The sequence below is a fragment of the Amblyomma maculatum genome, chromosome 7 (genome assembly GCF_055883805.1).
Source record: "Amblyomma maculatum isolate TAMU_Amacu chromosome 7, ASM5588380v1, whole genome shotgun sequence".
NCBI classification, from domain to species: Eukaryota; Metazoa; Arthropoda; class Arachnida; order Ixodida; family Ixodidae; genus Amblyomma; species Amblyomma maculatum.
Genome location: NC_139350.1, coordinates 82,219,636 through 82,233,277, shown reverse-complemented (window position 1 = coordinate 82,233,277; position 13,642 = coordinate 82,219,636). Strand labels below are relative to the sequence as shown.

Genomic DNA, 13,642 nt, shown 5'->3' with positions numbered 1-13,642 from the left:
GGTGCAGTATAAATCACACTTGTTCTGTGGACACCAGAACCACTCAGTAAGGGAAGGGAGAAAGATGGGAGTGAAAGCGGAAAGAGAGAAAGGGGTGCCGTAATGGAGGGCTCTGGAGTTTTTTCGACCACCTGGGTATCTTTAACAAGCCCTGACATCGCACTGCACAAACAAATTTTTTTCAATTCGTGGCACATTGCTTTAGGCTTGATGTTCGTTTTTTATGTAAATGGCAGGCTCAGGGATAGGCTGGCCACCTTTACTTTTCATTGCATGCAGAGACGGCAATAATATATTAACTTTTCTGCAAATGTGGCATTTCAATAACTATTTTTACCATAGATGTATATTTCAAATCTTGCTGTGTGCTCCATTTCCTCATAATCCCCATTCTCTGACTGACAAAAAAAGGTTTTTCATCATAGCTTTGCACTGTATCATGATAATGCCATTCAGTAGCATTAATTATCAGTTTAACATGCACTGAAAATTTGAGAGCATATAGTAGTTTGTACAAGCATCTAAAATCGAAGAAATGAACTGCATTTCAACAGATGCAATACGGTGCGTATGCCACTGTAGGGATAAAGAGTACAGAGAATGATTAAAGCTGCCCTCCCTTGTGCGAGGACTAGCATTTGAAAGGTGACTGCAACATCACTTGCAATGTCATAGCTATTATTCACTAACTGAAACCGAAACTATATAAAAGGAGGAAAAAAAAAAGAGGTGAACTCCATGCAGTGATTTATGTTGCTAAGGTCTCTCAAACCATTAAAAAAAAGTGCAATTAAAACTTGTCATATTTACTCCTTTGCAGAAATCAAGAGAAGGTGGTAAAGGTAAAAAAAAAAGGTATTGTTGTTGATTGTCTTCACAGACAAAATGCAGAGGTATTGAAATAAATTTGGTGAGAACATACTCAAACTAGGTTGTCCTACAAATGCCGCTGAATTCCAAGGGATGATCGTGAAGCCCTTTTCTGCCTTGGACCTCATAAGTTTGATTTCAGCAGATGGAAAGAAAGAGCTCTAATTTGAAATTCAATTTCAACAGAAACAAATATGTGACAATAGTACAACAGTTTTTCACGGTCATCCTGAAACTAAGAACAATGCCCACTGTGGTACAAAGGCCTCAACCATTCCTCTGCAATTAACCACATTCTGTGCCAGTTATGAATGTGCTGTTCTCGTACAAGGTTCCGAATCCCATCCCCCATCTTATGCTCCTGCTCCATAGGTGATTACTGCTAAGGTAGGGTGATTATATAATTTTCCCCCGAGATAATGTTAAAATGTCCTTTATGATCCAACAGTAGCTGCCAAATGCACTCGTCCTCATTCTTATTTTTTTTACTAGTTCTTCCACGTGCTCCAAGCACATTGTTACTACCTGCCCAAGGCAGATGAATTCCCTTATGACTTCCACTACCTCATCATCTATCACAGGCCACTTTTTCCTTCCAATATCGTTGGATATTACTTCATTTTCTTGCACATTAATTTTTAGACCAACCATTCTACTTTGCCTATCAAAGTCACCGATCATGCATGCTTTGCAATTCATCCCCTGAGTAACTTAGTAAGGCAATGCCATCAGCTGACTATAGGTTACTAACATATCCACAACACAATTTTACCTCCAACTCTTCCTAATGAAGTTCTCTAAACACTTCCTGCATACACACACACACTCAGTGAATAGTATTGAAGAAATCGTGTCTCCCTGCCTGATACCCTCCTCGATTGAAATTTTAGAACCTTCTCTAAGCTGAAAGATGTACATTAGAGAAGCTGATGTGCATTTTAGAATTTTTCTACAAGGAATAATGAACTCTGCTGCTGCCTTTTTTGTATAGTTTTGATTGTAGTTAGAGAAATCCACTAACAACGAACTTTGGATACAATAAATGCAATTTTTCGCATGATAGTCAGGTTCATTACGTTAGGGCTAGAGTGTACACCCACTTCGCTGGGCATCTTTCTACATTCTCAACTATGTGAGGATGTGCTCTAAGTGTGAAATCTATTGGATTTTTACTCGTGCCTTTCGGGCTCTTCCACTTTTTCGTTCTTCCATTTGAAGAAGGTATTTGGGATTTGAAAACTATTTTGCTTTGTGCAGTCCACTAAAAACACTCGTCTGCTATTCCTGGAATCTATGCTGTAGTACCTCCCTGCTACCTTCCCGCATACCTTGGCCTTGGCATTGCAATTGCCCACCAGAAAAATGTACTACCCTTTTACTCTACTCTGCCAATTCCATAGCACATTTTGATAGCATGTTTCTATAGCATGTTTCCATGGCATGTTTCCATAGTGTGTTTCAATGGCATGTTTCCATAGCATGTTTCCATGGCATGTTTTCATCACATGTTTCCATAGCATGTTTCCATAGCATGTTTTTATAGCATGCTGCCATAGCATTTTTCCATAGTATCTTTTTACTATCTTCTCATGACCAGATAGATGTAAGGATGTCTGCTTGTACCACCTTCAATATTTTTCAAGTCAATAATAATTACGATACCTACTCTGCTCTTGTAAATGCTATCGAACTTTGCTATGTTGCCAACCACATCCTCAGGAATACCGCAACTAATTCTCGTCTGTCTGCTAAACCACGAGACAGCATAGTATGTCTCTGCTCTTAAAGGTGTATCCACACGACGGACCACGGACCTGTTTTGGTCCGCGGACCAAGCGTCACGTGACATTCCACTTCCGGTTTATGAGGTCCGCGCCAGGTCCGCGGATCGGAGCAGGCGAAAATGGCTGGGCATTTTTCTCGGACCGCGGACCACGGACCTGGCGGCGTCTGTGAACGGAGGAGGCGCGTTTGCGCCCGATTAAAGCGCATGAGCTCGACCACATCAACAAAGTGCACTTCGAGCATGTTTTGAAGAGCACCAAGTAACATAGGCAGTGTCTAGAGTGGCGTACGACGGTGTTTTTATGCAGCCTTCGAGTATTGCGTACCACGGTACGTGCAGCACTACGTATACTGCTGCCTCGTCACGTCCCGGACAAGTGTTTTACAGCGGCATGTTTAGTGAGAAGTGTCAAAAAACATCGGGCCCCAGCTGCATCATGAAAGAGAAGTTCCCAAAAGAACACGTGCGACGCCAAATGCCGCGAGTTTGCCGAGTAGTGCCGCCGCTAGTGCGGTGGACGACGGCGCACTGGCCCTAGTCGCCACTAGGCCTAGATTGTTTCGCATCGAAGCCACCGCGAACGGTGCTTTCGATTTGATCAGCACTGCTGTAAATGACCTGCCCAGTGTAAAAAATAAAAAAAAAAGGTCTGCCTGCTGCCTTGTAAAAAAACAAAAAAGAATATGGCCATATATGGGTCAGGCCTTAGCAGCGGAGATAGCTTACAAGAAGGCCGGGTGAGCCAGCGCTACACATGCGGCAGCTGTTATGCGAAACGTGCTTGCTATCACAGTGATTCTCACGAAGTGGTCAGTTCGGATAGGCCTTCATGTCAGGCTTGTTATTCTAAGAAAGATTATTTTACTACGCACGCTGGCGCAAGAGATATCCGCCGCTGCCGTAGCACGCCTCGACGCGGCGGTAGGACGATGCTTGAGCGCGCTATTGACGCCCGAGTCGGACGCAGCTCCACGCACGGTGTTATAAATAATTAGGATATTTGTAACCGCAGCTTCGTTATGCAACGGTTGCGCGCTGTGCAGCAGTGGTGAGCTGCTATTCGCGTTAACTGCGGCTAAGTTCGGTCCTCAGTTAGGGCGTCCACGTATGTTGATGTGGTCCTTATTGATCATCTTCATCTTTGCGTCTGGAATTAAACGGATTAAGTGAAATGCTGTCAACTCAAGTACTTTCTTAGGGCTGCACAGGTGCGTCCATCCATGTTTATATGAAGCCTTATAGACGAAGGCCGTACTTGAATATTGCCAAAATGCACGCCAAATTCGGCATTGTGAAATAATGTAAAAAAAAAAAAAAAAACGGAGGCAGTGTCCAACGAGCGCATCGCGAAACGGCGAGGTAAATAGCGTATACCTTTGGCCGGCCTCGTGGTCCGGCTTGTAGGCTGCTATTTTGGCCCGCCGTGTGGATGCTGTCGCGGGCCGGACCTAGCCGGACCATGCGCGATCGACACCACGTGACCGGTCCGCGGCCCAGTCCGTGGTCCGTCGTGTGGATACACCTTAAGGAGAGAGGCACGTGAAAAAAAAATGGCATTTTTATAAAAGAAATTGCTTTTTATGTTTTGCACTTGTTTTATTACATTTCACCCTTCCTCTTTCATGTCTACTAACCTCAGCCTCGAATATAATCTAGAAGCGATGAAAATTTGTGACGTGAGCACGTGAGATGGTGCACCAATGGGCAAACTGAGCTGCTTTTACGCCGGCTACAAATTTCAAACTCCGAGTCTACCACTTTTGTGGCATTGCAGGCACGTAACAATAGCTTTTTTTACCTTCTGTGAGTCCCCCAGCAGTTTTCAAAGGAATTAGAAAGGAGCTCTTTCTGTCCCTAAGAGCTGGTGCCCTGCTCTTGAAAACGCCGCCACCATTGTCTCAAAGCTGCTGTACTTCATGTTTTCGAGTTGCCGCGCTGTTGGTTCAATGGAAGACACACAGGCTTTGAGCACGTTTAGAAGATGCTAGGTATCCTACCTTCTTGAGAAATAACTGTACTGAGTAATTTGCGCGACAGTCAGCACGCCTTAAGGATGTCTGCCAAAAAAATGTTTAGCCCAAGTCCCATTGTTGCCACATGGTGAAGAAAGCTTGCATTGAGGATGCTTTTCAGCAGCAATGTGAGGGACCTACATATGCTGCAGAAGAATTCTAATGAAAAGTAATATTTTCAGCTCTTTAAGCTGTATTTACCATGTTTGCTAAAAAAAGTGCTTGATTCATTCATTAACCATTTGCTAAAATTTTAAAATCCTCCTTTCTTGTTTGTTATTTTAAAGCAACCTTACTCCTTATGCGGGATTCTACTACATCTGTCACAGTTGTATCACAACGAATTTTTGTAAGGAGGTTATTTAGTATTTGCAAAATACAGCCATGCAATTTTTATTGCAATTTGTTCTGGTGCATCAGATATAAATTTGCAAAAGCATCATAGTCCCACCAATAAAAAGCAACCGAAAGAATAAAACTTTTTATACTTTCAAGAAATTTATTTATAGAATGCTTTACTTTCACTGTGCAGAGTACATTACAACGAAGGAAAGTACAGACAGCTCACTGCTGTGTGATATTTATGCTGATGTCAAATAGGTGCACAAACACTCGCATATTTCAAATGTGGGATTTGCAACAATTCAACAAAACAATATAGGCAGGAATTTACACCAAAATTAGAAACAGGTCCTAAAAATTAACCAAATGTCAAATTCGAGGCGATATGGCTCTAATGTCAACAATGTTTTGTTCTGGAGCAAGTCTCCTTAAACACCGCATATGCATGCTCTGGGCTCCTGAGCTCATTGAGCTCTGTGACATCATTACAAATACACACTCCTCAAACAGCGACATTAAAGGTCTAGTGCTTTCAGTCAACTTTCCCAAAGAGTCAAAACTGGAGATCACTGTCAGTCAGTGGCAGAGAAAAAAAGCCACACTCACATGTACCAAACTTGTGCATGGCCATCTGCTCCATGAAATTCTCAAAAAGCTACAGCAGGAACGCCTTATCCTTACTTTTCTGAAATGGAGAGAAGGAAGACTGCGCTTCACGCCTGCTCTCGTTCATCCCCCTCCCACAACTCCATGCACAAAACACATACAAGTGAAATCTTTCACTGTGTAATGCCAGTTTTCACTTAGGTCTAGGCTAGTCTTACTTTCAGCAGGAAAACATTTTCACACACACACAACAAAAAAAACTCGCTTTATGCAAACAGCATTTGCAGAATAATTTTTGCATAACCCCTGTGGGGCACGTGCCTGGAGAATTTGAATAGCGTGGGCACTTTCCGACTGTTCCGAATTTCGTGGGCCCTGCAAACTTCTTCCCCAAAAGGGTGGAAGAATTGGTACTCCATGGCCTCTCTCATCACTCTGACTGCCCCTGGATGACCTTACCTCACTTCAGGTCCCAAACAAGACCCCAAGACATGTGAACCAATTAACTTCCGTATAAATATCCCAAGCAGCATGAACCATCAGCCCAATACTGGTCATATATTGGCAGTGCACTGGTCATATGCTGGGTCGGGCATTGTCAACACAGTACAAATGTTCTGACAATGAACTGTGCTGCCTTGGTGTATATGTGATTGTTGTGAGACTGTCTGCATGCCTCTTGGGCAGAGTAATTGCCCACACCATGGAGAGTGAAACATGCAGACATGTTGTCATCTGCGAACATTTCCTGAGAAAAAAACTGCAACAGCTATGTTTTTGAGCAACTGCTGGTGAGAATCCAAAGCTTGGGAGCATCCACATTCTTCAGAGTCTCCAAAAATTAGTCATGAACGAAACACGTGGTTCCTGTAATAGCGCTTGCGGGCGGATGCCTCAGTCTCACTTTAACCCTGCTTGCACCCGTCTTTGTGTGGTCTGTTTTCCACCTGTCTGTGTGCCTGATAAATGCGCAGCAAGTTCGCAAAACTGCCTACCATGCCAAATCCAGTTCAACTGGGATGGTTTGTGCTTAAACGATTCCTATTGCAATCTCTGCAGAGACCAGTGGGTACTAGCATATATGCAAATGAAGTATATGAACAGAGTGCATTCCTGAAGACACAAAGGAAAATGACCTCATTGCTGCCTAATGCGAGCTGTGCAAGTGCAACCAACAGACGAAATGTTTCTGCCCACATGAGGTTCATTAGGGAGGAAATCAATGTCAAAATTAATACAGGTGAATAGGCTAAAAGTAGGAGAAAAGGCACCTAGGTACTGCAGTTGGATGCAAATGCTTCTGCCATGTGTGAAAATCTCTTACCTAAATTATTCACACAACCGATTGCGTCTCTAACTCCCGTCATAATAAAAAAGTAACGGCCCCCTGCACTTTCTTCAGTCAGCTTCTACCCCTGCCATACAGGCAACTCAAGTGCCACTTTCAATGTGCGGTGGTAGCATCATTTGAACTCTGCCACACGGTGCAAAGCATTGCCTTGAAGGAACTTTGACGACCTTGATCCCCTCAGTTCAAACAGCATTCACACTTTACAGAAAAGGTGGAGAAAAAAATTGGGAAACTGTGCTGTTTACACATCCCCAAAACAGTAATACATGTACTATGCACACACTGCTTTTGGCACAAAACCGCAAGGGAAGTTTCCTGACGAATGTATACACTATCCGACGCTTTTGTAGTGTTCGCCAACAATCGTACAGCAAATGGATGTCTTCTTGGTCTCTGATTTTGCTTGTGCCTGCAACACATGAAGTCAGATTCCCCGAGTGGCGGAAATTTATGCGCAATGTTCTCATGACCTTAACTAGTGCTGCTGGAATCGTCTATTCGCTGGTCAAGTGGGAGTTATCATAAGCTTAACGCTAAGTCTTACTTTGCTCGTGCTGATAATTTCAAATACCATTTCTTCCTACATGCTTCTGAATACTAGAACTTAATCCCTGGAACAATTAGGTCACTGCCATTAAACGATCTCCTGATAGAAAATAATTGCACCTGATTTTATGTATTTGTCGGTGTTACAGTACATTGCTGCATTCACGCTTGTTACTGTGTCTTTGTGCAGCTGTTACAATATTCTGAGTTACTTTTTTTTGTCTTCTGCCTTCGTGCACACTAGTTTTTACTGTCTATTTGTGTATGAAGCTTATCTATTTAACACTCACTCTTGTGAAATGCTGCAGTATGTATAAATAAAAAATAAAATATCGGGTATGGCCTGTGCAGAGTGTGTACACCCACCATGATGAGCTGTTTCCTCAGCAAAGCCACCATCTCAACATGGGCGTGTGCCAGGGCTCACATGTAGTACAGGCACAGGCTGCACATTGCATCATGCAACATAAAAATGAGAAAAAAAATGAGACATTGCATCAACCATGTTTATCACACTGAGATAAATATGATCCTTTTGGGTGGTCTAGACAAGGTGCTCAGACAAGGTTCCCACATTCCCTGCCCTCGAAGCCCCTGAGGGGGTGGGTCTGAACTGTGTTTCAAGACTACTAAGATACGTCTTTTTCAAGACTACCAGGATACATTTTTTTCAAGACTACTAGGATACATCTATTTCAAGACTACTATGATATGCAAGGGCAGGCAATCTCTTTATGTACATCTGGGAAGTGTCTTTTAAAGTCAGATTGAAAAATTTTATTTGTACAACTGATGAAAAACATAAAAAAGCACTTTTTGGAGCAAAAATTGCAATCTAGCATCTGTCTAATGTACAACAGTGTAGAGCATAGGTGAGCAAAATCACGTGTGCTCACTCAGAAAAATTTGATCCATCTGCGGGCTCACTCTCACTCAGACTCACAAGGCCCGCACTCACACTCTTGAACTCAAACTCATGCAAACTGGCGACTCAATCGGGCTCACTCAGACTCATGAACTCAAACTCACACATGACGACGATTCACTAAGGCTCACTCAGACTCATAACTAATCTGCGTTCACTCACTCATCTCGATTCACTAATTTTTGACTCGCGACTCATCTGCACTCACTCACTTCGACTCACGACTCATCTGAACTCAGACTCATTATGAACTCACTCATTTCGACTCACTCATCATAGACTCACTAATTTCCACTCGTGACAAGCAACGAGTGATGGTCCTAAAGCTTGTATAAGCAGGCGGAAGACAGTCAAAACAAAAAAGCAAGAAATAAATAGAAAAAAATGTCACAACACAAGATTAGACTGTTTTCTTCAGTAATGATTGAGTTGAAAGGTTACAGAAAAAGGAAGAAATATGGTAGGGATTATCTCTTTTAAGCTGATTTTAGTACGAAAGCTTGGTCTTTTAGCTATAGCACGGGCCAAATTTTTTATATGGCTATGGCCGACTTGGTGGTTGCCGTCTTGTCGGGCACAGTCAATAATGGTTGGATACTAATTTAAAGGGGAAACTTCGAAGTCGGCGTGGGCCAAGTTTTGGAAATCAAGCCCAAATTTTAGGTAACCATAGTGTAAAGGATGGTCAATGCAATTAGGAACTGATCGCTTTGATGTAAATTGGCCAAATAAAATTTCGAGGATTGGTAAATCATGTGTGGCCCAAACCAAAATTTGGAGGTCATCATTGTGTTCGCCGTAATTGAATTATGTTGTCCATTTATTTTGGTCTGAAATTGGCTCAAGTCAATCTACTGGGGCAAGGGGACCGAATTTGTGGGTGGGCCCAATCAAATTTGAAGGTCACCATCTTGTTTGCCACAGTCATATTAAATTGGACAGATTTTCGCCCAAATCAGTCGAGGTCAAGTTTTGGCAGGGGGTGGGCAAAATATAAGGCAGTCCTGGAGGTCATCATCGTGGCCACCGTAAGCGAATTATGTTGGACAGGTTTTGGACCAAATCGACCGTAGCAAAATTTCAGCTATACGAAAATGCGTTTAAATTACCCATGTACGTAGCCACATATTTGTGACCGCCTCAAACAGCCTACCCAATTAGAGCAATGGCACACAAAAAGAAATATCGGACAAGATTCTTGGTCTGCGGTGGTGAGCCTGTGACTTCTTTCCCAATAAGAACATTAAAAAGTGGTTACACAATGGTCTCTTCGAACTTAGCCTATTATTAGCTATGAACTGCTAGCCTGGTTCATTCGCATTGCTGTGCACCAATGAGCCGGTAACCCGTGAAATGATTTGCGAGATATTTCGAAGTAAATAAACAGCAAAGGAAGAACTATATAGCCACTGCAATACAGCATGCCAACGAGAACAAATGTTCGATTAACCTGCAATAATCACCACAGTCAAAATAATTGCGTAACAAAAAACTACAAAATTTCTCTACATCATCAGCTCACCAAGAAGCTTATTTATTATTAGAATTACACAGGCAATCCAAATTTGTAGGATCTAATTAGCAACTTATGCCCATTACTCACTCGGTCGCTTCAGATTATAATTCTTCAACCTCTGAGCAAGAATTCTTTTGATTTCATAGGAATTTTCTAGGTTGGACTCAGCAAGACTCATCATATTTTGAATCAGAGTCCGGACTCACGACTTATATCATGATCTAATTGTGAGTCCGGACTCACAACTCAGATCATGATCTGAATGTGAGTCCAGACTCACAGCTCAGATCATGATCTGAGTGTGAGTCTGGACTCACTCACGACTCAAATCGTACTCTGAGTGTGAGTCTGGGCTCACTCACGACTCAGATCATGATTTAAGTATGAGTCTGGACTCACTCACAACTCAGATCATGATGTGAATGTTAGTCCAGACTCACTCACGACTCAAATCACGATTTGAGTGTGAGCCTGAGCCAAGTGAGTTGACTCATGAGTGAGTCCGCCGACCTATGGTGTAGAGTCAATCACAACTGTCTAGAATGATCTGCTGGGGAACAAATGAGTCAAATCTGATCAAGGATTCTTCGCCTTTGGCAAGGAGCTCGTGTCCGTGCAGTTCACAGGTCTATTTGGCTTCCCGCAAGTGCAAGTGTGGTCAGTAAATTTAGTACGTGATTTAAAATTCAGCTTTATTTCTTCCACATGACACTCCTTGTAACTAGACATGCCTAGCAAATTTGCTGTAATGAAGAGAACTGTTTACCTCTTGACTCTCAAGCACTGGCAGTTGTCGCTTGCAATAGGCTTTAAATAACGAACATTAACAGTATACCAAGTTTTAAGAAACAGCTTATGACTACCAGTTATTATTTCGGTTATCCTAGTTGGTCACAGATTTATTGCTTTAGTTATTGGTTACTTATAATCCGATGCACAGGAAAACTGAGCATGTTTGCACTTTGTAGCTTTTTTTTTCACTCCCGGAAACCATTATCCTGGGGTACGGGGTACAGACATGATGGAGAGATTCATCGTTGTGAAATGTGGATTTAATAGTCGATTGCAACGTCTAGCGCTGGCAGTAATTCAGGCACAGCAGGATCGGAATACCAGCCACAGGGCACAGCTTCAGCACGAGAGAGATGGGCGCTGGAGACCAGCGATGGTGATGGCGATGCTGCAGCGTTGTTTCTTCTTCGTCTTCTTTACATTTCCCTCGCGTGAAGAAGTCACCATCCTGGCGACTTACGGAGAAGAGACAACCAGAGGGTTGTAATACGGCGGCTAACATGGACAACCTCACGGCCGCGACGGCAGTGGTCGGAAGAAGGGGTGACTGGCTCGATGAGGTAGTTAACAGGGGATGTGCGTTCCAAGACGCGATAAGGTCCGTGGTATTTCGTTTCTAGTTTGCTGGTGGCAGGAACGCATAGCCAATCGAAACTGTCGGCCAGGAACGTCGGAGCAGGGGTATCGCTATTATGCTGATTTTTGCGATAGCCTTGAGTGTTGGAGGTAAACGTGCGAGCTAGCTGATGGCATTCCTCAGCCTTCTGTGCAATATCGGACAAATCACTGTACTCAGAGGCATCTGGATGGTATGGCAAAATTGTGTCCAGAGTACAAGATGGTTCCCGGCCGTATAAGAGAAAGAAGGGCGAAAAACGAGTTATTGCTTGGGTGGCAGTGTTGTACGCGAATGTTGCGAATGGCAGCACCTGGTCCCAGTTGGAGCTCCCAGATTCAGATGTAACATACATTGCGAGCATGTCCCCAAGCGTACGGTTGAAACGCTCCATGAGGCCGTTGGTTTGCAGGTGGTACGCGGTTGTAGCCCAATGTATCGATTTGCAAGATGACAGGAGCTCTTGGACTACTTCAGAAAGAAAGACGCAACCTCTATCGCTCCGTAGTTCATGAGGGTCGCCGTGTCGAAGAATGAAGTGGTGCAGAAGAAAATGGGCTACCTCTCGGGCTGTCGTCGTGGGAAGTGCAGCAGTCTCCGCATAACGGTTCAGGTGGTCGACGGCGGTGATGACCCATCGATTACCGGTGGGACTGCATGGTAGCGGACCATAGAGGTCGATTCCCACACAATCAAACGGGCGAGCTGGACACGGAAAAGGCTGGAGAGGGTCAGAAATCTTGCGTTGTTGACAGGCGATACAAGAGCGAATGTAGCGACGTACGAAATTGTACATTCCCCGCCAGTAATACCTCTGACCAATTCGATCATAGGTTTTCAGGACGCCGGCATGAGCGCTTTGCGGGTCAGTGTGATGGTGGGCACAAACCTCAGAGCGGAGGTGGCGCGGAATGACAAGAAGCCATTTTCTGCCGTCTGAGTTGTAGTTTTTTCGGTAGAGCAGGCCGTCCCGAATGGTAAAATGGGAGGCCTGTCGGCGGAGTGCCCGAGGATGCATAGCCGCAGAAGTAGTGCCAAGGACATCTAGCAGGTTAGAAACCCAAGGATCTTGTCGTTGCTCGAAAGGCATATCCTCAATGGTGAGTGCTGACAAGGAGGCTTGAGGAGGGGATGATGAGTTAGGCGAACGCACCGGTGACCGAGAAAGAGCATCGGCGACAAAGTGCTTGCGGCCAGAGCGGTACACTACACTGATGTCGTATTCCTGAAGCCTGAGAGCCCAGCGCCCGAGACGGCCACACGGATCCTTGAGAGACGCGAGCCAGCAGAGAGCGTGATGATCAGTAACTACATCGAAGGAGTGGCCATATAAGTAATGGCGGAACTTCGTTATAGCCCACATGATTGCTAAGCACTCCTTTTCGGTAATGGAGTAGTTGGTCTCGGCTTTGGTAAGAGCACGGCTTGCGTAGGCGACAACATATTCGGAGAAGTTAGGCTTGCACTGGGGGGGACGCCGTTGAGGCCGACACCACTGGCATCGGTGTGAAGTTCTGTAGGCTGCAGTAGGGTCGTAATGGCGAAGGATTGGTGGTGACGTTAGAACATTGCGCAACGTCGTGAATGCATCATCGCAGGCTGGTGACCAAGAGGGGAGGTTAGGGGCACCTTTCAAGAGCAGTGTAAGGGGGGCTATGATGGTCGTGAAATTGCGAACAAAACGACGAAAGTACGAGCAGAGGCCAATGAAGCTTCGCAGTTGTTTCAAAGTGGTCGGTATCGGAAAGTCAGCAACGGCGTGGAGCTTCTCAGGATCAGGCAGAACTCCATCTTTGCACACAACATGTCCGAGTATTGTGAGCTGGCGGGCACCGGAGCGGCACTTTTTGAGGTTCAGTTGAAGACCGGCGCGGGTTAGGCAGGTGAAGACCTGGCGAAGTTGAGTTGGATTTCTCGGGAAGTCGGTTGAAAAGACGACGATATCATCGTGGTAGCATAAACAGATGTTTCATTTCAGGCCACGCAGTACAGTGTCCATCATTCTCTCAAATGTGAATGGGGCATTGCAGAGTCTGAATGGCATAACATTAAATTCGTATAGTCTACCTGGAGTAATAAAGGCGGTCTTAGCATGATCCGCCTCTGCCATGGGCACCTACCAATATCCAGAGCGCAAATCGAGTGAGGGAAAGAATTCTGTGCCTTGCAAGCAGTCTAGGGCATCGTCAATTCGTGGGGGGGATACACAAGGCTGATGTACAAGGCTGCAGCAATGACGACGCGAGCAGTGCAGACAGCTGTCGGCTGTATACTGTGGGC

General features: G+C 44.5%; 1 pseudogene; it reads right to left on the bottom strand.

The window, feature by feature from the left end:
- LOC146183754 (transmembrane channel-like protein 5) overlaps positions 1–13,642 on the bottom strand; it is a 72,445-nt pseudogene that overhangs the window by 1,230 nt on the left and 57,573 nt on the right.